This window comes from Ochotona curzoniae, unplaced genomic scaffold (assembly GCF_017591425.1).
Source record: "Ochotona curzoniae isolate NIBS_2020 unplaced genomic scaffold, NIBS_Ocur_1.0 scaffold_461, whole genome shotgun sequence".
Lineage (NCBI taxonomy): Eukaryota > Metazoa > Chordata > Mammalia > Lagomorpha > Ochotonidae > Ochotona > Ochotona curzoniae.
The window spans coordinates 12,279,635-12,305,892 of NW_024467120.1; the positions used below are offsets into that span (position 1 = coordinate 12,279,635).

The 26,258-nt window shown below is 43.1% G+C and overlaps 5 non-coding genes and 2 pseudogenes across 5 annotated transcripts; 1 reads left to right on the plus strand and 6 right to left on the minus strand.

Annotated features, from left to right (window-relative positions):
• Positions 1 to 4,924: 4,924 nt before the first annotated feature.
• On the minus strand, positions 4,925 to 4,996 carry TRNAA-AGC. The gene has a single exon. It is a non-coding gene; the product is annotated as a tRNA-Ala (tRNA).
• Positions 4,997 to 8,891: 3,895 nt separating this feature from the next.
• On the minus strand, positions 8,892 to 8,963 carry TRNAA-CGC. The gene has a single exon. It is a non-coding gene; the product is annotated as a tRNA-Ala (tRNA).
• Positions 8,964 to 12,333: 3,370 nt separating this feature from the next.
• LOC121147761 lies at positions 12,334 to 17,925 on the minus strand (annotated as a pseudogene).
• On the minus strand, positions 17,769 to 17,840 carry TRNAA-AGC. The gene has a single exon. It is a non-coding gene; the product is annotated as a tRNA-Ala (tRNA).
• Positions 17,926 to 18,063: 138 nt separating the features above from the next.
• Positions 18,064 to 18,375, plus strand: LOC121147821 (annotated as a pseudogene).
• A 5,231-nt stretch (positions 18,376 to 23,606) lies between these two features.
• On the minus strand, positions 23,607 to 23,680 carry TRNAT-AGU. The gene has a single exon. It is a non-coding gene; the product is annotated as a tRNA-Thr (tRNA).
• A 2,370-nt stretch (positions 23,681 to 26,050) lies between these two features.
• Positions 26,051 to 26,123, minus strand: TRNAF-GAA. Its single transcript has one exon. It is a non-coding gene; the product is annotated as a tRNA-Phe (tRNA).
• Between the last annotated feature and the right edge of the window lie 135 nt (positions 26,124 to 26,258).

Genomic DNA, 26,258 nt, shown 5'->3' on the forward strand with positions numbered 1-26,258 from the left:
TGACTGTCTTAGTATAGCTAGCCATATCTAATTTACAGGTCATTTACATTAACATCAGCACTCCCAGTATCTGTAACCTGTTCTATTGTAAGTTTAGCCCTTGGGAATGCCATCTTGCTCTAACAAGAATCCCATTTTGCTCTTTTTGTTGAGTGGTAAAGGAGCCTTAACATTGGAGTTAGATGTGGGGAAAAGGCATGGCAGTCCTTTAGTAGCCTAAAAAAAGTTCAGAATTCCTTTACTGTGGGGGCTATGGGATAGGCTTAGATTTTCTCAGTATTTGTCATGGGCAGAACCTTCATCTTACTATATCAGTTCCCCACAATCTGACTGACAATCCCAGGTCTTGTATTAGTTGGTCTTTCCTTTCCATCCCCATGAATACAAATGTTTCTGCAATGAAGCAACAGTTTGGCTGAGAACAAAGACATAATCACTAGAGTAACAAGATATCAACATCATGGTAAAGCACTATGGGTATTAACACATTTTCCTGATTCTCATCATTTCTGAAAAATGGTGGGGCTTTATAGATCACCTTGAGTGAGGCGAGGAAGATCCATGGACATTCTTCCTAAGTGAAGAATTGCCCTGAGATCTAACATCTATAAAGACATTAAACTTGTATCGGATACCCAGATGCTCACAAAAGACACCACAGCCAACTCATCTAAGCCAACAGAAAATGTTGAGTGCTTCATCAAAGGATGGAAAACAGAACAAGTTAAACAACTTTCCTGGCCAGGCTTTGCAGCAAGTACCTAAGCCAGTGGATACACCGACATAGTCCTGGTCACAGAATGGATTCTAGAAAGAATTTCTCAACCCTGCTGGAATAATGCCAACAATATCTCAAAACTATCAAGACCATTCAAACAGCACCCTCAGAACATTATTCCCCACATCGGGGGTCTCTAAACCGACATCAAATGATCATCTCCACCCTCCCCACCCCCAGTCCTGATACATTTTGACAGCAAGGAGTAAGTCCCTTTTCCCTTTCTACCCCCACCTCATGTACACAGGAGGAAAAAAAGAAAAAGAATTGCGATATTTATCTCACCTAACTTCCTCCATACTTGGATCTTCTTCACTCTAACTGGAGGCCCACAAGGGCATGCATCCCACTCAACTAAGTAAACAATTTTGAAAATAAAAAAGAAGCTTTCCCTAGAAACATTAGGATTTGACCAGCTTTTCATGAACAGTCTTCATTGCCAGGTACTTTATCAAATAAAATATTATATATTTTCTTTTTTAAAAAAAAAAAGATTTATTTTTATTAGTTTTTTTATTGGAAAGGCAGATATACAGAGAGGAGAGACAGAGAGGAAGATCTTCTGTACTATGCCGATCCGAAGCCAGGAGCCTCTTCCGGGTCTCCCACGCGGGTGCAGGGTCCCAAAGCTTTGGGCCGTCCTTGACTGCTTTCCCAGGCCACAGGCAGGGAGCTGGAAGGGAAGCGGGGCTGCTGGGATTAGAACCGGCGCCCATATGGGATCTCGGGCGTGCAAGGCGAGGACCTTAACCACTTGCACCACCGCGCCGGGCCCAAATATTATATATTTTCTCATGTCGTGCTCACAACAACTTTATGCCCCAATCACAGAAGAGGAAGCTGAGGTTCAGAATATTTATAATAATAATAATTAATAATAATAATAATAATAATTTGGCAAAATTGTTGCCACCACCAAGTAGGAGAACTGGGACTAGACCATAGAATCCAGTTGTCTCAAATTGTGCTTTTTAAACATTTTTTAATTGTATAAATTTTATTTTTACATATTTGATTAGGATGAGAAGGGTCAAAGGACTAGAGGAAAGTAAGTGGGACCATTGTTCTGACATTCTCTTTTCCTTCCTGTATCTGGGGGAGGGAAGACATAGGGGAGAAGCACGCTCCGATAGTCCTATTCAAGTGGATTTGATAGTCCAGCTGTTCTGTATTGCTGCCAATCTTGCCCCTCCAAGCGCGATGAAATCTCTCCAGATTCCACTGGCTTACATAGTCTGGTTTGCCCAGTCTCCATTTGCCCAGGTATTCACTGCCAACCCTTTGCTGGGGTAGTTGATCGATTTGCTCTATTCTCATCCTCTGTTATGGTACTAGGTGTCCTCTGCAGGCTCCAGTGTACTGCCATATCCTCCATGTGCATCTGGATATACTGTCCACTGCTATATCTAAGACACTGAGGAGCGACCCGCAATAGTCCCCACCAGGCCCGCCCCCTACCCTGATTCCTGTGCTTACCAATACGTACAGCAGATTGATTCTGTCTATCCCACATCCCATTCACTTGACACATGTCAGTGGGCACTGAAGCCTAGTTCAACCCAATCAGCCCCACTATCCAGCCCACACATGTGCCAGCAGGTGCCACTCTCTGTTTAGCTGTGCCTGCCCCAGTCCTGGTTCTCATGCTCAACAGTTGGGAGTAGCAACCTAAGAGGGAGGTGCCCACTGTTTCCCTACTGGGTCCATTCCCACTCCCAGATCTTGCACTATCCACGTGGTACTGCAGTTTAGCTCGACGGAGTTTTCCGCTGTGCCAGCATCTGCCAGTAGATGCTGCAGCAAAACTCAACTACCCTCACCCTCTTTGGCTTATGCAGGTACTAGTAGGTTCAGTCTGCTCAGCCTGGCTTATCCCTGATCCAGCTTACATTCAGGCCAACAGGTGCTGTAGTCATTCCTGTCCTGGTCTGCCCCCAGTCCCAGGTCTCATGTTCACCAGTAGGAATAGTGGCCCAGCAAGGGACCTCCCTACAGCCCACGCCCCCTGCCATTGGGTTCATCCACTCTCCCCCAGGTCTCATCTGTGCTGACTGGGCGCTGTAGTCCAGTCTTGCATGGCCCACCTCATCTCGGCATTTGCCAGTGGGTGCTATAGCCTGGCTGCACCCTGCCCACTCCCAGTTCCAGATCATGCTGATAGGGGGTTACAGCCTAGTCCAGCCCAACTGGCCTCCAGTCCCGGACCTAATGTGGATTGGATGGTATTGCGGCCCAACCCGGCATGACCCACACACCATTCTGGCTCTCAGGTTTGCCAGCAGGTGATATAAATTGACCCAGCCTGGCTCACCCCAGACCTGAACCAAAGGTAAGCCTATGGGTACTGTTCGCTGGACTGGTCTGACCTGCTCCCTTTCTTGTGTTTTTGCGTGTGTGTGTGTATGTGTGTGGGGGTGTTTTGTTTTGGTTTGGTTTTCACTCAGCTGAAGGGACTGTGTTCTGACAGAAGAATTGCCCAACATCTCTCCATCTGAACCTCCCAGTACCAGATCTTGGGCACACTGGGCAGGAGGATCCATGGGCCATCCCTACTTAGTCAACCTCCTGTCCTATCAGTAACAGTGGCCTTTCCTGACCAGCCCTCACCCATTCCAGTTCTTACTGTTGAATGTTACAGCCCAGCCAAGCCTAGTCCACGCCCAGACACAGCTCACACATGGCTCAGAAGAGACAGAGACGTAGCCCAGCCTACACCCACCCTGGTTTTCACTAGCTCCAGTGCATGTTGGAGTCTAGTTCAGTCTTGCACACCCTAGATTCGGTCCACCCCCCTGCCAAGGGAGACTGCATCCAGACCAGACCACGGCCCCTGTGCTCACCAGTGGGACCCACAGTCCAGCCAGGATGTACCCTTAGCTCCCCAATCAGACCTGATTCCAGCTGCAGATCTCTTGCATACCTGTCGTTGCTCTGACCCAGCTTGGCATAGCCCCTCAGCTGTCTTGGCCTTTGCCTTCAGATCCTGCATCCTGACCTGGTCCAAGCTGGCCCCCACTCTCACTGGCAGGTGCTGCAACCTTGCTCACTCTCATCCCTGGCTCATGCAAACAAGTAGGTATGGCAGCCTAACCTGGCATGACCTGCATTCCATCCTGGTTTCTGTACTTGCCAATGGACTATGGTTTCTCAGCCCTGCCCAATCTGCCCCCTGCCATACAGTGAACTGTTTACTGTGAGGTAGGGCCTTCAATAAATTTAGAAAAAGACATTAGGCCATTTGTGTTTTCCTTGAGGGTTCTGGACTGCAGAATTGCCTCCTTTGTTGTATTCCACAGCTAAAGCACCCACAGAGTCTCTCTGTCTCTTTTGCCTAAAGCAGCTGGTAAGACCTACCAATTTAGTTAATGTAGATATTTTTCTTGGTCATCTTTTGGCTTGTAGGACTGAATCTAGGTCATTTTAGGCTCTCCAGTAGCCTGCACTTTGCTTTGAATAAATGAGCTTACTGCTAAAAACAGCACCTCCAGAAAACTGTTTTCTAAACTTTCTTTGCTTGCCCATGTGACAAACATCATGTTGCAAGTTGGAAACTGATATGGAAGCACCAAGATAGAAGAGATGTCAGAATTCCAGAGGAACATATAAAGGTGTCAGCTTCATCAACAGAAGTGGATTTTTTTTTTTTTTGAGAAAGAATTGAGATGAACAACCTGAGAAAGGATGAAGCAAATTTGCAAATTTAGATTGTAAAAACAATTTGTATGGAAAGGATCACACCGTTGTGAATGCTGGGAACTCACTGGCAAAATGCAGCCACTGAAATGCTTCTACTTCCCCCTTTCTGTTGTATTTCTGAGAACTGCCCTGGATGAAAATCTGCATTAGCCGATGATGTCATTGCTTCAGGCCTGAAAAGAGAGCACTTTGTTTCCAGCCAGCTTGCCAAGACCTCATCCTCTTCTCTCATTGAGTTGTTTCAACGTGATGAGACAGGAGCTCAATCTACTGCCCCAGCACTCAATTCAAACCCTATCACTACAATTAGATAAAAAGTCAAATCTATCCATAAACGTGATTTAAGGCTTATACGAACAAATGTCACTCTTTTTTGTTGCTGTTGTTATCATTTTTTTGTTTTCACTTTGCATGAATGATTTTGGTCTCAGCCATTACCGAGAGGAAAAATGGAGATGCTGGGGATCGAACCCAGGACCTCATGCATGCTAAGCATGCGCTCTACCACTGAGCTACATCCCCAACCCACAGCAGGGAGTTTTTCCAAATCAATTTCAAGAAATTTAACAGACCTTCTTAGCTTTCATTATGTTTGTCTTTCTGTTTACACATGTTAGAATTTTCACCTTTCTTCCATAGAAGCTTATTGCTAAGGATTTTTGATTACTTTTCATTTTATACACATTTGGTGACTGATGAGAACGAAATGAAGCCGCGACTCTTCGTATAAAAAGAAAAACACAAACACACACACAAAATGTTTCCCAGATCCTGCCTTTCTGAGTACTTATCTCTCTTTTTGAGGGAAGGGATGAGATATAGGGACAAGATAAAAAGAGAAACACTGGGAGAAAACCGGGTGTCCTGTTATAGCATTGCTACCTGATTTCCAAAGAACTTGGTCTGTAATAACAGTCTGAAAATCAGAGAATATGGATCTGCTGATCCTACTCTGGTTCTGTGTGAAAAGAAAGAGACAACTTTGTATCTGGAAACCAAAAAACAGAAAGAAAGATACAGCACCACTTCTCCAATGAACATAGAGGCAAAATCACAAAATTTAGCCCAGACAAATTAAAATATTCAAAAACATGTCACTGTGGAAATGTTTATTGTGGGCTCCAGGTTTGTCAGGTACAGAGTTCCTAACTGCTTATGTGACAGTGTGAGAAGGTGGCACCTTTGGGAAGTCATGGTCATGAGGATGGAGTCGCGTGGTAGGAATGGTGTCCTTGTAAGAACAGGAAGAAGGCCAGCCCTCTGCTCTGCCGTGTGAAGAGGCAGGAAGATCCCTATCCGTAAACCAGGAAAAGCCCCGAGCCAGAACTTGACCACACCTTTCGGCAAAGTAAATGACCTGTGTAAGCCACTCAGACTATAACATTTCATTTTATTAACCAAAACTATCTAAAACTAAAGAGCCAATCTAATTGGTTCTTAATTCTAAGCAAATGTATAGTTAACAGTCCCCACCAACATTTAATCAAATCAATCAACATTTAGTCCTGGATTTTAATTACTGTTTAATTATAAAGGATATGTTATAGAATATATAATTAATATAAATTACTATTTATTTAAGCCTTAACTGAATACTCAAGAATTTATCTAATTCAACACAATAGTGGATTATAAGAGAGGAAAAAGAATATAGTTATCCCAATACTTTCAGAAAAGTTATCTTTTATTGTAATTTACTACATATTATATCTTGTATAACTAATAACTTATCTTATTCTGTTATTGTATATATGTTATTATTTAACAGGAACTTAGAAGAGAGCGTTCCAAAAGTCTTTTCAAATTCTGACATTCAAATAATTAAAATAATTAAGCGTAGACTACTCTATGCTCCAGTACAAACTTAGAAGACAAAACAGCAAATCTCACAAAAGCTGGAGACAGGTAGGGAAGCAAGATATTTTTGGAGCCATAGTTGTGTCTGTATCATTTGTTCCAGCCTGACTCACTTGATATTTGAAAACTGGTAAGGATGGTGGAGACTTCTAGTCAATGCAGAGGGACAGACTCCAGAATTACTCTTTATCCTGGATCAGTCACTACTTCTAAAAGGCAAACAATGTGGAGCAATGGCTTTCAAAACTCTCGTCATTAGGCAATACCTGTGATAAACAAGATCCCCACACTGATTGTCTTAGCTTACTGTCTTAAGAAATATTGTCACCTGTGTTACGGTTAATTTTACCTGTCAACTAAGTTAAGCTCTAATATCCTGTTACTTGGTTAAAAATCAGTCTAGTCATTTTTGTGACAATACCTTTAGATGTGATTAACTTTTAAATCAGAAGTCTTTGGGAAAAGCAAATTACCTTTCATAATGTTGGTGGGCTCTGCTCAGCTTTATAACCTAGACATGGCGAGTTCACAGTCCGTTTCTGCTAAGTCAGGCGCCAGACAGCAGCTCTGGAGAAGCTCCAGAGAAAACAGCAGCTCCCCACTCACCCACCTATGTCTTTCTCTTTGAGAAATTTGCTTATTTTAAGAAAATGGCTCAAATGCTTGTGAATACTGAAAGTTGTAGCTCTTCAGGCTGGAAAGTTCAGCAGGAATTCATGTGGCAGTCTTGAGTCTAAAAAGTAGTCTGTTAGCAGAAGTATAAAAGCTTCCCTTTTGGTTTTCTTAAGGTCTCCTCTGACTGATGGAGCAAGGCCCACCGACATTATGAATAGAAGCCTTATGGTAGGAATGACTTCTGCAGCTTCAACAATTATAAGAAAGGCTGATGTGGCTGAAGCTTGCAAATGATGCATCTAAAGCCAGGTCCTGTTTCATAAAGTCAGGATTTTTATGCTGCATGTAATGGGGCAGATGCAACCACCACTGGGTGTTCACCTGTCCTTCTTCCTCAGTTTACAAAACAAGCTTTGTTTAGGGAACAACATGTCCTGTGGGATGAATCATGATATCATTTGGCCCTGGTTCTTAACCTTAGCAACCAACACACTCTCAGAGGGAGCAAGGACAAAAACCTCAGAGCCATTTTAGCTCCTTGTCTGAAAGCAGACTCAATCCCTCAGGAACTCCCTGATGCATGCTTTCTTTTTCAGATCAGCTGAATCCCAAGCCCTGCATTCTCCCTCACTCCACCTTGTGTTCTTTCCCAATTGATCAGCTCCCAGAGAAGAAGGCGCTCAAAAAGCTTGTATAAATCGGGTCAGCTTGGCCCACTGTGCTCCCCTTCAGAACCCTAGTCCACTGGAGCTGTTGAAATTCCAGCCTGTTGGGCCCAGCGCGGTGGCGCAAGTGGTTAAGGTCCTCGCCTAGCACGCCCGGGATCCCATATGGGTTCTAATCCCAGCAGCCCTGCTTCCCTTCCAGCTCCCTGCCTGTGGCCTGGGAAAGCAGTCGAGGACAGCCCAAAGCTTTGGGACCCTGCACCCGTGTGGGAGACCCGGAAGAGGCTTTCCAATCAAAGAATAATAAAAATAAATCTTTAAAAAAAAAAATCTCAGCTAGGTATGCACCCAGTTAGCTACCACAGCAAACTCTTCCCTTAATATTCATTTTGGCTGTGAGTTCATACCCTCTCTGTGTGTTCTTCTCTCTTAAACTCTTCACAACCAATGTTTTGTAACATGTTTTCAATATCTTGAAATAAGTCTCCTAGCTAATTCAATTCCAAATCAATAAGATGCCTTAATTGCTATATGAATAAGAAACAAAAAGAAAATAATTTATAATGTATAATACAATATCTGCTTCTTTATGTAAATGGATGGAGTGAGAGTGAAAGCAGATCTTTAAACATCCCACCACTTTTGAGTTAGCTGCTTACTGGACTCAGACAAGGTTCAGCCCTATCTTACACTCGCCCACCTAGGATCCCCAACTGCCACCAATGTGTACAGCCATCCTGTAGGAAAGCCGTGCTCACCACCACCACCTGTGCAGTTGAAAGTCCTCATTCTTTCTCCTTTTTGTCTATCCTTCTAACCTAAGGTAAATGCTTAAGAATCAATATTTTGGAAAACAATGAGAAAATCAAGTTCAATACGAAGTCAACAAACACAAGTGAAGGCGTAAACAGAAATGTTGCATCCATGTTGGAAGGGAAGAGCCATGTCCGGCTTGCCAGTATGATTTTCCAAATAGTACAGTTTTTGTTAAATTTCCCAAGTATAATAGTTTCACAATTTACTAACTAGCAGTATTCCTATGTTATTCACTGCATATCCAATTTTTGCCAAGAAAAGAATTTTGCGTTTAAACATCAAGGTTCAGAAACTAAAAACAGTTGCTCACTCCTTCTTCATTCCTTTTGAGAGAAATATACATGGAGCCTAAGAAATGGTCCGCTTTAAGGGAAATGATTATGAAAAGAACTGGTAAAACACCAAAATATTTTACTCAATAGTTCTTGAAGGAGGGCGGGGGGCGGGGAGGTGGCAAAAGGGAGTGGAGATGCCGGGGATCGAACCCGGGGCCTCATACATGCGAAGCATGCGCTCTACCACTGAGCTACATCCCCCAACACACTAGAGCAATTGACTAAAATTCCTGGGCTGCTTAAAGCTCGCAGTGTTTGGTACAGTTATTTTGCTGTCTGTGGTCCTCTGTGGAGTAGCAGACTGTGAGACTGAATTCCATATTAAGGCTCAGTCGGCCAAGGTTCACTGGACTTCCTTCGCAGACTCACTGAGTATCAGCAGCTCCGATCGTTGGTCGAGCAAAACACAGTTTTAGCAGCTCTAGTTCAAGTGATACTTCCACGGGCTAAGAAGAAGCGCAGGTTTGAAAATTGTTTTTCTGCTGACCCAAGTTCACGGAAAAGGCACCACAAATTGTTTGCAGCTGAGTAGATTTCCTGGTCAAAAGCATCTCTGGAGCAGCCTCTTCCCAGCTGAGCGGAGTCGAGTGAGTGAGCATCTTGCGTTAATCTTCGCCACAGGCAACAGCTTGGCCGGCTGAGACCATTTAACCCATCCCACACCGCTGCAGTTATCTGCAGACTTCAGCTTGAGAAGGCGCACTTGCTCATTTCCGCCTTACCCTAACACAACTTCTCTTTCCTCTCCTGCTGGGTCTGCGTCTACACACTGGGCTGAGGCGCCGGGTGGTAAACGTGGAGAGCCTGCCTTCCCAGGGATGGACGAACTTCACTAAACGCGATTCTCGGGCCCAGGGTCTGGCTTCTCTGCAGCCGAGTGCACAAAGCTTTTGTCTCTTACTTCTGAAGCTGTACAACAGAGAAGAGCAATACTTGAAAAGTAAAAAATGACAACACCAAATATCCTTGAAAGAAGTAAGCTAGACTTTGTTAAAATTGAAAACTCTGCCAAAGGCACACTCCTAAGAATAGGAGACGACATTAGCAGAATGCTGTAGCATCCTATTCCAATGGTCTCAATCCAGAATCCTAACTTGATGAGCATGGGTGCCGCAGAAACTCGTTGCTGGTAAAAACACAACACAGCACAACCACTTGGAAGACAATCTGGTAGTCTTTGACGAAAGAAAACATTACTATAAGAAGCAGCAGTAATTTTTCCTGGTATTCATCCTGGCATGCACATGTGTACAGCAGCTTAATCATAATTGCTCAAACTTGGAAGCAAGATGTCAGTAGGTAAATGGATAAACCGCGGTGCATTCGGGCAATGGAATATGATTCTTCAGTTCTAAAAGGAAATGAACTATCAAAGCATGCAGATATAAAGAAACTTACAGGCATGATCTGTGATCAAAATTAAACCAAAAAGCCAATCATGCGGTGTGATTCAACTACATGACAGCAGGAAAGGACAAATTATCTAGAAGACAAACATCAGTGGCTGCAGGAGTAATAGGGGAGGCAGGGACAAATATATGGGACACAGAGGGGCTGCGGGGCAGGAAAAATGTCCTGCATAATACCGCAAAGGTGGATAGATGTCATTATACCCGTGTCAAACCCCATCAGAAGTGTGCCATTGAAAGTGAACTCTACTTTGGCCGACACAGGTGCCACGATAGACTTATAGGTATAAATGGTACCACTTCGGTGTGGGAGATGGCCAAGGATGCTGCACATGGGTGGAGAAATAATGTATATGAGAGATTCTTCTCCTTCTAAACCTAAAAGTGCTCTAAAAAATAAAATTGTTTAAAAAAAAAGGGAAAGGCAACCTCAGGAAGGCTCAAACTCTGTGCAGCCCCAATCATGGAGGAGAAGGAAAAGGAAATGAGTTTCAGTTGTGCTGTGCTGGGTCTGCTAGCATTGCCTCAGGCTGTAAAGCTACATCTTCTTAAGCTGTGGGAGAGAGACAGGACGCTGAGCTAAGGGGCTCACTTCTGGGCGGTAAGGAACGCAGCACTGCAGCAGATGAGGCTGTGACCCAGGTCATAATGGGTCATAATGGGTCATAATGAAACAATTTCACTTCCATTTTCTCCCTCTGTTTCTTCCACACAGATCAACTCGCTTTGATATTACTTTTCAAAAGGCAAGTAGGTTGAAGTGACTGCTGAAGACCGGGTGACCACACAAAAGCTTCAAGTTGTAAGGCGCTTTGGTGAGTACAGGATGTTAACATCATTGAACCATCTGAAAAGAAAATTGAGGTTTCCCAGTGATTGGCAAAAACAGGTATGCTGGCTCTCTGCTCCTGCATGTGTGACAGACAGGCATGGCATCTCATGCAGTGCCAGTGCTTCCCTGAGACACAAAGTGAAGAGCGGAGTGAATGGATTTGGCTGCATCCAGCGCCCAGTCACCAGGGCTGCTTTCAACTCTGGCAAAGTGAACATTGCGACCATCAGTAATCCATACATTGAACTCACATACATGGTCTACATGTTCCAGTATGATTCCACTCAGGGCAAATTCCACAGCACAAAGTCAAGAATGGCAAGCCTGTCATCAGTGGGAAATCCATCACCATCTTGCAGGAACAAAATCCCACCAACATCAAACGGGGCAATGTGCCCAGTATGTGGTGGAGTACACTAATGTCTTCACCACAGTGGAGAAGGCTGCGGATCATTTGAAGGATGGACCCAAGAAGGTCACCATCTCAGCCCCACTGCTGATGCTCCCTGGGTGTGTGTGTGATGGCCGTGAACCATGAGAAGTATGACAACTCCCTCGTGACTCCCAGTGGCTGAGGCACTCTTCCTTCAGTATCAGATGGAGTTAGTCGTCCCACTGGGGAGTCCTTGCTCCTACTCAGGCCCCAACCCAATGAGAATTGCCCCCTTCACAGTTTCTATCTCAGGCCCAATGGACAAGGGGAGGAGATTTGGGAGCTACCTTGTCATGTAACTATCGATAAAGTCCACTACCCACTCCCTACTCCCCATTCCAAAAAAAACCAAAACAAAACTGGGATGCTGTTTTTTATTAAGTGAGAATGCTATACAACAGAGAAAATCAGCTTGGTGATCATTAATTTAGGTGCGTTTTTTGCCACAAAATATTGTTATTTTATTCCAGTGCTGGGAAATAAAAAACGAAACAGGTGAGAACACATCTCTCCACACACCACTCTAATTTAACTGACACCAACTTAGAAAAGCTAAAGTAGATATGTAGATAAATGAACGCATGTGCACCTTTTCAGATTTTAGTTTTGCTAGCATTCATATCTACATTTGATCTTATTTCTCTATAACACCTTTTTATGGTAAACACCTTTTAAAGTTTTCCAATGCAACCCAACACTGGTGTCTGCTCACCAATCATTTGATATTTGCATTGCATTCATGGTTTGTGTTTTAGTTACTTATGTGACTAGTCAAACTGTGCATTTGAAGATCTCAGGGAATAACTTGATTTAACTTTTGCTGAATGCATCAATTACCAATTCCATGATTTTTATCATTATTTGTAATATCACACATCTGATCATTCTCTATGTGGTTTATTTATAGCTTCTAGTGCTGTACATCTTTCCATCTTCTGGTTGGGACTGCCCGTGGTCCAGGAGCTTGGGGTCAGGCATAAACTGTGTAGCACCTAAGATGAATTCTGATTTGGTTTTTGTTTCAGAAATGAGTTTTCTTGACAAAGGCTCTGAGTGTTTCAGGGATTGGGCTGTTTTCCCAGGTACATCTATCTCGACCAACCTTGCTAGTTTAGCCTTTGCTTTTAAGTTCTGGCTGTGACTCTTGTATCTGTTTGTGTTCACCAAGTTTTAACTGCTTCATAAAACTATTGGCTTGTAGAGTATGCCTTTTCCCCAGTTACTTTTGCAATTATTACTGATTGAACTGAGTAGCACACAGTTGATCCTAAGTGGTCAATCCCAATGGATAAGTGATTTTCATAAACCTTTTCTTGCTGAAATCACATCCACCAATCCTGAAGCTGTAATCACTCCAGGTTTTGGAAGAAAATCTGAAGGAGGATTCTTCAGATACACATATGCATCTTTTCTAAATCACACTGTATCGTTTATCCCATTTTCACAAAGGCTTAAATATTCTTGCATCAGCCAATATAACAACCAGGTCTAGTACGGATAGATGTGAAGCCCATTTGTAAATGAACAGACTGCTCTTCAACATATTTAGATTGGCGAGCTGGTGCAGCATATATAGGGAGCTGCTCTGGACTCACCAGATGCATTTTGGATTCCTCTTGTTTGGCTGCATGTATGCTCACAGATGCATTTCAGACCCACAGGAGGGGCTGTAAGTTTTCCCATGCTAACGACTGCCAGCCATTTCTACAACCCTCTCCATTCAGGTTTTCTTATGGATCATTTCGTTTAAAAATAACCAGTAACCTTGAGATGCAGCAAAATGGTAACTGAGGAAGATACTCTGGCAAACACTTCCTCACAGAGATAGCAATTTTAACAGCCAAATTGAACTTCACAAACCACGTCACTTTCACAAGCGCCAAGGAAACCAGGAAAGAGAGGACAGTGCCTGGTTATAGCAGAATAAGGTAAGATGCACTGAAGAAGGCAGGAAGGAAAAAACCACCACCACCTGTTCACCAGCTCCAAACAGTACAGCAAGAAGAGAGGTGCCTCTATTAGGGGAGGGAGATGGAATATCATGCAGGCCTTAGCCTTGAATCCCAGTACCAGTCCTGCTATGATCAAACCTGGTGTTGGATAGGGCTCTGTGGCCTCTGCCCTTGGCTAGTACCTGCAGCCCGAGATTGGACCCTCCTTAGCTAGCTGCCATGCCTCTCCACCAACTCAGACAGCCAACAGAGCAAGACTGCAGGTGTTGGGGAGAAAGTAGGGAAAATGAGATTGGGACTTTACATTGACACTCAGAGTCAGGCCTTCTGCAGGGACACCGCACACCAAATTAATCATAAAGGCATCTATGCCCAGCTATGCTCTGGCATCAGGCAAGCACTCACACCGTGGTAGGACAGACTCATTTCTGCTTGTGCCACTGGCATGCACTGTACAGGGCTCTGTGACTGGGAGACTTTGGTGTAACTCAGCTTAGCGTCCGCCTAGGAAGCCTCCACTGCCTGTTGTCAGATAGCAAGAGGTAAGATGTCAACTGCAGGGGGATAGGGCAGGAAGGTAAACACTGGCTTGAAACTCAGTGCCAGTCTCATTGCAGTGAGACCCAGCACAAGAGGCATCCCTGCCTAAGCCAGTACTTGCAGACAGGGCCTGTAATCCCACCCATCTTCAAGTGGAGATGTGTAGGATGGATGAATGTTTCAGCTTCTGTCAGTTGCAGCTTCTCAAGACCCTGGCATATGGCCATTAAGGCAACACAGCACAGAGCCCTGTAGCTGTGCTGTGGCAACCAACTTAGCATCATCTTGGGTAGCCAAGGGTCTGCTTCCACTTACTCTCCCCCAGCTGTGGGCAAATAGCAAGGAATAAGACTCGGCAATCAGAGAACAGTGTCCTGTTCTCTGAAACCACAAGCAAGTGAGAATAGCAGATGTTCTTTATATTAGACAAAATAGACTTTAAGACAAAAATCATAAGAAGATAAAAAGGAGGGCCTAACATAGTTATTGGTAACCAATTCAGCTCTTTTCCTGGCTAGAACCATGGAGAGTAACAAAGAGAACACAGCTCCTACTGCACCAGAAACCCTTAAGAAAAGTGGAGGGATGTCACAGTGAAAGATCAAGCCACTGAGAAAGTTTGCCCCAAGGATTCTGGGAAAGGAAAAGAGGAAGTTTATGAGAATGCTAAGCACCATCACCAGGAACACAAGTTGATGTATGGAACTGAAATTTAGATGGTGAGTATGATGTGAAAAGCTGGCAATTTCCATGTGCCTGCAGAACCAGAAGTACCAACGGTGTGAGTATCAAAGTCTAAAACATATGGCAGCTTCTTCACCTTCACCAGATCAAGCTCAAATTCAAACTCTTCCTCCCTTCTGGCCCTATAAAACGAAAAAGAAAGGAATCCACCAATAAGCCAAGAGCCTTCTATTTCCTGTAGCTATGGACTCAATTTACCTTAACACAGAGATGGGTTCCTGATTTGACTCTGCATCCCCTTTGAAAGAGAGGCATGCTTTGTTAAACTTACATCCCCAAATTAAAGTCAGTTCCAGACATCTGTGATTCAGCCTTTTGTTTATTTCCATTGGAAAGGCAGATTTACAGAGAGAAGCAAGAAGGTCTTCCATCTGCTGGTTCACTCCCCAAAATGGCCACAACAGTTGAAATGGAGTTGATCAGAAACCAGGAGCCAGGGAGCTTTGCAAACCGGAGCCTATGTTAGAACTGGGCCCTTGGACCTGAAGGATTATCAGTTGAACCAAAACACCAAACCCAAATTTAGCCTTTTGGTCATGATCGTTTTCTTATATGGTCTGGTCAAATACAGATGGCCAGAGGGGAAGAAGTTGAGGGCTTGGTGTTGGAATACCTACCTGCAACGATAATGAAACAACCATCGCCTGAAAAGGGACTTGAACCCTGAACCCTCATATTAAAAAGGCAAGGCTGTACCAGCTGAGCTAACCAGGGTCACAAGTGAGTAGCATGTGACAGCATATGAAGATGAATATATTGGGTTGGTTGTCACTGTGATACAAAATAGTGGGTTAAAAACCAATTCCATGTAATACATGGCTCACAACATAATCATCTGGCTCCCATGTCATCAGTACCAACAATCACTACACAAACAGTCCGACCTCATGAGCATGCTACAGTTTTAATGCAGTCCCTATCAAAACCTGGATGTCTATTTTGGTGTGTGTGTGTGTTTCAGAAATTAAAAAGTCTATCCTAAAGTTAATATGGAATATCAAGGGACCTCAGATAACTAAAATAAATCCTGAAAAAGAGCAATGCCTGAAAAATCACACTTCTGATTTCAAAACTTACAAGTAAGCTATAGTAATAAAAATTATTGCACCATTGTTAAGATGGACATAAAACCAATGAAATAGAACACAGTCCAAATATAAGTCATTACAGAGCCAATCAAGCAATTTTTGGCAATGGTGCCAGGACCATTTAATGTGGCAAAGATAATCTTTTCAATGAATGATGGTGCGAAAATTATATAACTGCATGTAGAAGAAAACTTGAATCATTACTGATGTCATACGCAAAAATTAATGAAAATTGGATTCATGACTTATATGTAAGATGTGAAACTATAGAACTCTTAGAAGGAAACATGGAGTAAAATTTCATAAACTTGAATTTGGCCATGACTTCTTGAAAAGGATGATAAAGGCACAGACAACAATAACAAACTAGATGTAAAAGACTTCAAAGAAAAAACTTAAGTATATTCACCAAAACACACTATCAGCAGAACAAAAAGGAAATCCACAGAAGGGATAAAATATTTGCAAATTGTGAGGCTGGTGCCATGGCATAGTAGGCTAAGCTTCCATCAACAACCCAGCAATTTCACTTCAGATGCAGCTCCCTGCTTATGACCTGGGAAAAAAGTAATGGATAGTTCAAGTCCTTGGGACCCTGTAGGGGTGTGGGAGACCTCGAAGAAACTTTGGTTATCTGGGGCGTGAAGCAGCAGACAGATGGAAGATCTCTGTCTCTCATCTCTGTGGCTCTGCCTTTCAAATAAATAAAGAAATGTTTAAAAAATATTTGTAAATTGGGTATTTGATAAGAATTTAATACGTAGAATATATGAAGAGTTCCTTTAAATGATAAACAGAAAATGCAATTCAAATATAGGGAAAGGACATGAATAGACCTTTTTCCAAAGTTGATATACAAGTTAATGCAATATTAATGATATAACTGTGACAGAGAAATGCTACATGTGAAATAGAAATCACATGTACAGTGAGTTGCCACCTCACACCGTCAGGATGGCTACTACTTTAGGAAACTATAAATAATAAATACTGGCAAGGATGTGGAAAAAACTGAATCTGAATGCATAATTAATAAGAATGTAAAATCATACTGCTAAGGGAGTAGTACTTGGAGTTCCCCCTCCAAATTAAAAATATATGATGACCATTAGATCCAGTAAATCTGGGTATGTAGACACAAAGAAATTGAAAGCATGGTCTGAAGACCTGTCTGTACACCGTGTTCACAGCAGTATTATCTGCAATAAATAAAGTATGGAGGCAACTCGAGTGACCCCAGGCAGATGAAAGTGACATATCCACACAGTGGACCATTGTTGAGCCTCACAAAAGGGATGGACATTGTGCGATGCACTACAACATGGAGAAACTGAAGGGAGATTCTGCCAAGTGAGGCAGCCCAGTACACAAAGACACTTCCATGAACAATGTACGTTAGTTACAATGTCAACAAATCAAAATGCTCTTTGCTATTGGCTGGGGGAAAGGTGAGAACCCAACCGTGCATTTCGAAACTAACATAGCAAATGTTATCATAGGTACATTTTATAACAAAACAAAAACAAACAAAAAGCCAAATCTGAGGGGAAAGGTGGAAGGACCAAAAGTGTTTTACAAGAAAGCCAGGAATTTCTGAGGGTACAGACTGAACCGCGGATGACAGAAGTCAATTCTCGGCAGTGTATCCATCCACTAAGAGCCGGCGTCGCAGCTCTCCGTGTCCGGCGAATGACGTTACCTTTCCCACGCCAAGTGTAAGCGGATGGCTGAGCAAGGATGAGAATGAGCAGGGAGACGGAAAGGACTTTCGTCTTCATCCCTCAGCGTGTCTAGTCTGTTGACAGGAGCTGAAAGGTAAAAGTGGAGGAAAGAAGCATTAACAGTGAAGTTTGATGGGCCTTGTCTTTCCGTATAGCAGTTTTTGCCTTTCACTTTGACAAGTTCCTGTCTGTTTTTGAATGCTTCAAGACAGCAATGTGATTAAAACAGGGCATACACAGATGCCGTGCACGAATGTAGGTGAGACTAAAAGGTTGCTACCTAAACATGGAGGTGCTGGGGATTGAACCCAGGGCCTCGTGCATGCTAAGCACGCGCTCTACCACTGAGCTACACCCCCGACTGCTGGGGGCTCGTCCTTGCAACAGGAAAACTGGTTATTCTTGTTCTATAAGGGTTTTCCCAAGTTTTAAGTTACTCTTCATTCTGCGGCTTCCAAAAAACTGCTGCTGGGACTCGGACGCCGCGCGCGTGCACAAACACGCTCCTCGTTCGACTTGCGTGCCACATCGTCTTGATGGAGGCGCGAGGTTGAAAGTCGGTCCAGCACTTCAGGCAAGAAGATGGTGGCCTCCAAGAGGACGACTAAGTCGCTGGAATCCATCAGCTCGCGGCTGCAGCTGGTGACAAGAGCTGAGCTACCAGCAGTGTCTGATCCGACAGTGCAAGGCAACGCTGGTCATCCGCACCAACAACTGCCCGGCATGAGGAAATCTGAAACGGAGTATTACGCCATATCGCCCCAAACTGGTGTCCATCACTTACAGAGGCAATTATACAGAATTGAGCACAGCATGAAGAAAATACTACAGAACGTGCACTCTTTCTAGCATCGATCCAGGTGAAGCATTCCAGAACAGACTGGTGAAAAGTAAATCTTGGCATTTTTTTCTTTAATAAAACCTGCAAGAGCTTGTTTTTCTTTTCTTTCAAATAAATTTATTTAAAATTTTACAAAATACATAAATAAAACGTGTGCCACAGTTAACCCAAGCCTGATGCTGAGGACAGGTTTGGAGGAAAAAAGAAGGCAAAAATACATAAATTGTAAAACTTCCGACGCGCATTGTTCTCTAACTCAATAACTTGGCATTTGTATCCTGCGCAAGTCCTTTACAGAGCACCGATTTGTCGTTTTAATGGAGTCAGACTTGCCGTGTATGCATCAAACTTCTGGTGTGAAATCAACGAAATCGTTGCCTAGTTCTGGGTCTTAATAATGTCTTCCTATTTTTCTCTCTAAAAATGTTACAGTTTATTCAACGAATGATGTTTGGAAAGGGATGGTCATACGTAAAACGACGGAGGAGGAACATTGTGGAATCGTTTTTGGTTAGGGTCAGGGCGCTGAAGCGGTGATGCCGCGAGCTTCTCGCCCGGGGCTGTGTGATGTCAGTATCCCCACTGTGACCATGTCAACTTCAGCATTTGAGCTAAGGTATTCTCCACTGTGTTTCTTCCTCCTCAAGTTACCATTTCAATAAGGAAAACGTGTTTCTAACGAAACACTTTGAGAATACATTAATGTCTTCATTCTTCATCAAATTTCTGCCCCTAATAGTGACATTTATTGGTGAATTGTGCCTGAATCAATATTTTATGAAAATGCTGTCTTTTCTTCCATGCTTATGCACTGGCATGCAATTGTAAAGGAACAGTGCCCTAACTCTTGTTTTTATTTTGCTCTTTCCGTTCTTGTCAGTACAGATTCAACTTATTTTAGTCCATAGACTCTTCTAGTGTTCAATATTTGTTTTGTTGTACAGTGTTCTCAAGATCTTTCTGGTAGATTCTGTGCCCTTTTAAATGTCCCACCGTCTTCTGAGGACTTTTGTACAATCTGGCACAGGAAGATGTTCTGGGCTGATTTTGTAGCTCTTTCTCATGACAGCAAGTTTTCTCAGCATCCTCAATTCTTTTTAGCATGGATTTACACTTTAAAAGCAAGATGGAAAAGCCATCTCTTCTCATTGTACCCAAGCTGTCGCAGTTTCTGTACCCTTTCGGCAGACAAATGGCCCAAGGCTGCTCGCTTTGCTGGTAGTACGGAAAACAGAGAGCCCAACAAGAACTATATGAATACACTGGTTCAATCCTTAAAACACACCAAAAAGTAGTAATTACTATACTCAGAGCACTACAAAAAATAACATAGTAGGTAAGATTCAGGATTCGCTTACTGTCTTTTTGTGTCTTGAATGTAATCATAAAACAAGAGTGTTGTGTAAAGCATCTATTTGCATTAGTTCTCTCTTCTTTTTTTTCTATGTAGTTTCATTCACTTGAGATCATATATTTTTCTTTTTGTATTCAGATTTAAATAACTCCCCTTCTACCAGTGTCGATTTGACTTTTAAATTTGACTACACAAAGCATTAACATGACTTCAGGGGACAAAATTATACTGAGACATGGTGCTCCAGAGATATTTTTAAATTATTAGAGATTTTCGTACCTTGGGGCCGGAGATCAGCTCCAGCTGATCTGAGAGCTTGCAAAGGATGTGTGGATCAGCAAGACAATAAGAAGGAAAGACGTGCACCACTAAGGCATGATGCCCATAATGGACCCCTCAGAAAAGTTTCCTTCTTTATTTATACACAAATCATCACAAGCTTTTGCACAAAATCCAACTGTTTCATTTTCATTTCACTATAAAAGAATGATTACAAAAACAATCCTAAAAAACATTATTGTTGTTTTACTTCAGACAAAATATTTTCAGCAAGCAATTACTTATTCAACCTGCAGTCACCCGGCTAAAACCAGAAACTCCACAGTTGGCAGCACTTGTGACAGATGGTTTACTTATATCCAAAATCAATTTTCATCAAACCTAAACTAATATTACTTAAAATATCAATAGTACAAGATTAAAAGGAAAGCCTATGAATGAGAGAAATTTACCAAGGCATATATCATAGATTCTTTACTAGATCTTATAATCAATGAAGCATTAGTTGCCATCACTCTCACCGAGTGTGGATTTAATTGTATTTTGTTATTTTGTTAAAGGGCAGTGAAAAGGATCAGGGCCACTCAGCCCTTCTACAAACAGAAGGCCTCTACAAGAAACTTCTTTTTATCTTTATAAACTGCTTTCTTTCCCTAAATATAAGTACCAATATAAGGCAGAAGCTTCAAATCATTTTCCTACCATCTGTTCCAAGATATTATCAAGCCATTTCTTAAGGAAAACATTATTTATATTACAGCAAGCTCCAGCAAAGGTGGGCGCATAATAGGATGTTTGGGGATAATGTAGGCTCAATTGTACTGTTGTATGCTTTTAGCTGTGTGCCATTGCCTTAAGTTGCTAAAGACTCTTTTACTATAACATGATTGATCAGTTTGGGGTGTTAAACCAGTTACAGGAATCATTCTACATTTACAGAAAAACAGCAGCAACAACACCCTCAGGAGAATTCTATGAAATATCAAAGAGGTGATCGAGTCATACAATGGGGTGAGGCAGCGATGAGGTGATTAGAGACATTCTGCCGAGCCTTGCCATGTAGCCAGAAACTCCTTGTAGCCTTGCTAACTGAGGAGCGGTGCTAGCCACACCCTCGCTCCATCTGTCCCGACTGCATGGCTTCCCGCACCTTGGAATGCTCTCAGGTGCAAAAATGGAAGTGTCCTTTGGGCGTCTTGGGAGCTGCCTTGGGATGAGGGTGCAAGGTGTGCATCCTAGCAGTAGTGCCCTTCCACCCAGCATTAAGTTAGCCTTTGTTGATGTACTTGGGAGATACAAAGTAACCTAAGAGTTCGGAAATAACAAAGCCAAGCATACTCCTAAAGATGTTTGTACATAGCATCTTTGAAATATTGGAAATATGCCAACAAATAGAAAATACTATTCAAATGTTTCTGGAACCCTGCTGGGGTATGAAGGACAGGACAGGTGCCGTAACCAGGTTCCCAGGGTCACAGTCCCAGGATGCTGGCCACGATGACCAGAGTGGGAGAGAGCGCCACCACCAAAGCAGCAAGCCACTTTCCTGTTGCATTGCCCTTTCCAAGCATGTGCAGGAGCAGGTGTCGCACAGGGCCAGTGTGGGCTGAGAGAGTAGCAGAGTCTCATTCATCACAGAGACCTATTGTCCTTTCAGGATTCCCAAAGTGAATTAAGCCAGAACAGTGCAGGGACACTTTTTTCTTCTTCTCTTTGTCCTGAACTCAGACTCTGGATATGATTGAAGAGTATCACCTCTCAAAAAGGTTGGAAAAAAGGAGAGGATGGGAGCAGGAGTTCTGAGCTTCAATAGAAGCATGAAAAGAGGACCCAGACATCTCACTTGCATTGATTTAAGACAGTAGCTTTGTACCCACCTCCCCTGGGAACCTAATAAAGATAATAACCTTGATGAATCAGCGTAAAATTGACCGTGCAGTCCGGTGGCCGATATAAAATACATTTTGTATTCAAACTTAAACAGGAGGAAATATTTTAGAGGGAGACTAGAACGCAAAGTGAGACATTTCCGGGAAATAGAAGGCTGTGTCTGTTTAGCCAAAGAGTTATCTCAAACAGAGGATTGGCTTGGTGTGAATTAACTTCAGTGTTTGCTGCAAGTACTTTGTTGCTTTGAGGAAGCCAAGTTAAGTGACATAAAGAGGCCACTGCTAAATACTTAAGTGTTTAGGAACCTTACATCTCTTCTACCCTTCAAATAAGGACTGTGATTCTTATCCTGACTTATTTGACCAAAATGACTTTACCATAAGGTAAGTTAGTGTTTTATTCTGTAATTTTGGATTCAATTCACTGAAAAACATTATCCTATCTGAAACACAAGCTGGTTTCTAACTGACAGCATTTGTTGAAAACAATTCCTCCCATTCAAAAATGTCCAGCCTCAGCACTGATTCCCAAAAGCATAACTTTTTGCCAAGTCACTGAACTTCCACGTGAGGAGGCAAGTGATGGCCTTCAGTCTCTAGTTCCTAACGATAGTTTGTAGGACTGATGATGGTTAGGTCCACCGCAATGAACCAAATTCACTGCTGATATTACTTTTTAATTACACATAACCCACTCAAATATTTTCCACAAAGCAGCGTAACTATGGGCTTATGTTTTCACTGGATCAAACTGTTAAATTAAAGACTGATGGAATTATAACTCCATATGCAGGACTATACATGGGGAAAATCTGTCAGGGGGTAGGATTTTGGGGGAGGGAATCCCAGTTTATACGAAATTGTACCATAAAATTCAAAAATTCAAAATAAAAATTTAACAAATTGTTAAATTAAGGCTTTTTCTGTCCCAGTCATAATTTTACCATAACTAATTATAATAGGTCTTAGCAGATTTTGGGCTGTAGCAAATTATTGTTTTTTTTTTTTTCTCAACTAGTTAGACACCTGTAATTGTACATGCAGGTATCCTCACCTGTAATTGTACATGCAGGTTATTCATGAAGCTGTCCTTCCATCACTTTACGTTAGCATTGATTCCTGCAATAAACAACTGTGTAATTAGCTTGCATAGTGAACACTTTCCTTACACCGACAAAGGATGAGCAGGTTGGAAATATCCTTGATCATCGTCTCATTTTTATTTAAAGCATTTTTATGAAGAAGCTCTTTTTGGTGCAGGAGTTGGTACGGTGAGTACAACACAATTTACTGTACCCACACCCCAAATCAAAATGTCGAATTCCAGTCCTAAATGTGCTACCAGTGCAGGCTTTTGCTAATGTGTACTCTGGGAGGCAGCAAGCAATGACTCAGGTGATCTGTCACTCACGTGAGACCAGAATGGAGCTCCCAGCGCCTGGCTCTTGGGACCATATAAATGAAAGACTTTTCTGTCTTCTCTCTGCCTTTTGAATCAATGAACATGAGTGAATGATTTTCAAAATACATTGATTGGCTGTGATGTGATATGTGAAGATTGGAATATTTGACGCCATACTACAGGAAAAACTCAGTGGAAAATGTGCTTTCAAAACCATCATACTATCTTCCTTGTATCCTGAGGGAATGCATCAATTCTGGTTTTGTTACCAAGGTTCAAGGACAAGAGATGGAAAGTAAGGGAAGTGTCCAGAGGCAGAAAATAGACCACACAAAGGAATCATAGAATGCAAAGACAGAAAGGCCCCGCTGGGATTCGAACCCAGGATCTCCTGTCTACTAGACAGGCGCTTTAACCAACTAAGCCACGGGGCCCTCAATTTACCAGTCTACTTTCTTCTTATTAGAAAGTACTTTTAATGCATTTAACTGTTCTGTTTTTGGCTTTATTTCCCCCTTGGGACTTCCACTGCGCTGGAAGGCGACCGAACGCTGCGGAAGAGCGTTACCAGAAGCACTGAGGCACCGTTCTTCGCGATCTGCCTGACTTTGCCATGGGCATCCAGACTGGTTCCCGAGCCAGAGGCAAACACGCAAAGGGGGCTACGCAGCTTCCCTATGGAGACCCCGGGCCACCGGCCGCGGTCCTTCCAAAAGCACAACTCTCTCCAGGGGGCGGGACTGGAGAACTAGGGGTCTCCCGCGGGGGCCGTGCTGGGGGACGCGAGCCCCGGGCTTCACCCCGAGGGGTCCGGCGCCTCCACCCTGCGCCTCCGCGCACCTACCCCACCTTCCCATCAGACTGCTTTCTCCCAAGACACTCCCCGGTCTGAGAGCATCTTTGTGATCATGCCATAGTCAACGGAGAGGTGGAGCGCTTGTGATGAAGTTTTACAAAGCTATTTACTTGAGCACTCACTGGTTTTCAAGGCTTTAAAAGGAAACATAGGAGGAGAGCTTGATTGTCTTGATTATACACGTGTGGACAGAAGGATGCGCTACATTGGAAGAAAACAAACAACAACAAAAAAACAGAATCAGCTGCAAGTCAGTTGTCCTAAAGTTAATCACAAGTCATTATTGTAGCTACCTCCACTATGTCCTAGTGTAGCTACAGACACAAAGTAAGGGAGGCACCTAGGGTCGCACGGATAAACTCAAGACTAACTTTGATGGTGAAGAGAGATTGGCCATAGGATTGTTAACCTGTTCGTTCAAAAGGGGGCGGGAAGAACGAGCTTAGAACGTCTGCCGGGAAAGACTAACTCGCCTTCTGTGGACGGTGGTGCCTGGCAGGGTGTCTACAAAGAGCGCCATCTCCCGTGTGGTGTTCTGTTCTTGGGCGCATGGTGTGCTTGGGGAATTGCGACTAGAGGTAGTTTTGTAAACAAACAAACAAACACATAAATAAAGGAGAATTTGGGTTGACTATGACAAAGATGTCTACCAGTCGATCTCACTGAAGTGTATAATAAGCAGTCCGCTCCCTGAGGGGGTGACGTCTCTTGAGCTGTGCAGAAACGGGTCCCTGAACCCACAGTGAAGACTGAGGGGGCGCAGTCAGGATTGGGAGACGAAGTCCTCCTGAATGTAAGCTTGATGGAAACAACAGAATGAGCTTGCAACTCTGGAATTCTGAGTTTCTTGACATGCTGTTATGATTCTGAAACTTCCTTGGAATATCCACAGAATTTCTCTTCTCTGTCAAAGCTACAGTTGAAATGGTGCTTGTCTTCCCCTCATTCGGAATTGCACATCCTAGAAAGCAAAGTTTACTCAGTGGTCTGGACTGTGGACAATTCATTCTTGAGCAGTAGTGATTATATCTTATCTCCTTAAAAACAAAAGAGCGTTTCCCCTGCAATCAGGAAAACGTGAAGGTTCTTCACCAGTTGGGACAAGTTACCAACGGAATTCCTGACGTGTGTGTGCCCTGGGGAGGCTCATCTGCGGACCTTAGTGAGTAAGCTTGCAAGTTCTAGTGTGAGATGCAGAGGCTGAAGATCCTGCATTCTTGACCTTTCACTTCTGTTCTGGGGAGGAGTTACTGAAACTGTGCCTCCTCCAGGACCATCTGGGCTTTGGCAGTAGGGTCTACCCCAGGTTGGTGCCTATCGTCTGTAAGATACAATTACCCTTTGGAATAGTGACAGATAAATGCACACCTGTATGCAGAGCACTCTCCTTATTTGTGTGTCAGCCTGGAAATGGCACGGGGACCAACCTCTTACACCATCCCAGTGTCAGTATGCCAGCTGTGGAAGCAAACACAGGATATTACATTTTAAAAAGAGAGAGAGAGAAATGAAGTTTAACATTTTGTGACTCTTGCGAACTTCCATGTTTGTGCCCATATCTAGAGCTTGATTTGCACGCAGCCATTCACATGTTGTGCAAGGATGCTGTCAGGCGCGCTGTGACCCCCTTGTCATAGGGCGTTCTTCCCCTCAACCCTCATGCTGCGGTGCCTCTCAAAAGGGGCCACTTTTGTGATGCCTCATACTTTAGTACATTTTTTTTTTTATTAGCACATATATCATGTCAAACATTGGCCTTTGGTTTCCAACTCTGTCAGATTAAGAATGCAATACAACTTATTGAAGTATAAATCTACTATGTACTGAAGCTATAGTCTTTTACTGAAAATTATGTGGGCAGTGTAGGATTAGACTTGGTTCCTAAAGTTCAGTTGTCTAACCTGAATTGTCACCAAAGTTCAGACTGGGCAAAAAAGGTATGTCTTCATGCCGGAACCCGGGATTGAACCAGGGACCTTTAGATCTTCAGTCTAACGCTCTCCCAACTGAGCTATTCCGGCTTCCTGCGTGGTGATTCTCTAACCTTTATTTTTCAGTGATTTATTTTGAATTTTGTAGCTTCAAAACCCCAAAGTGTTGTTTCTGTAGGATAAAGTTGTTAGTTTGCAAAGACTTAATATCTGTTGCTTTCCGCG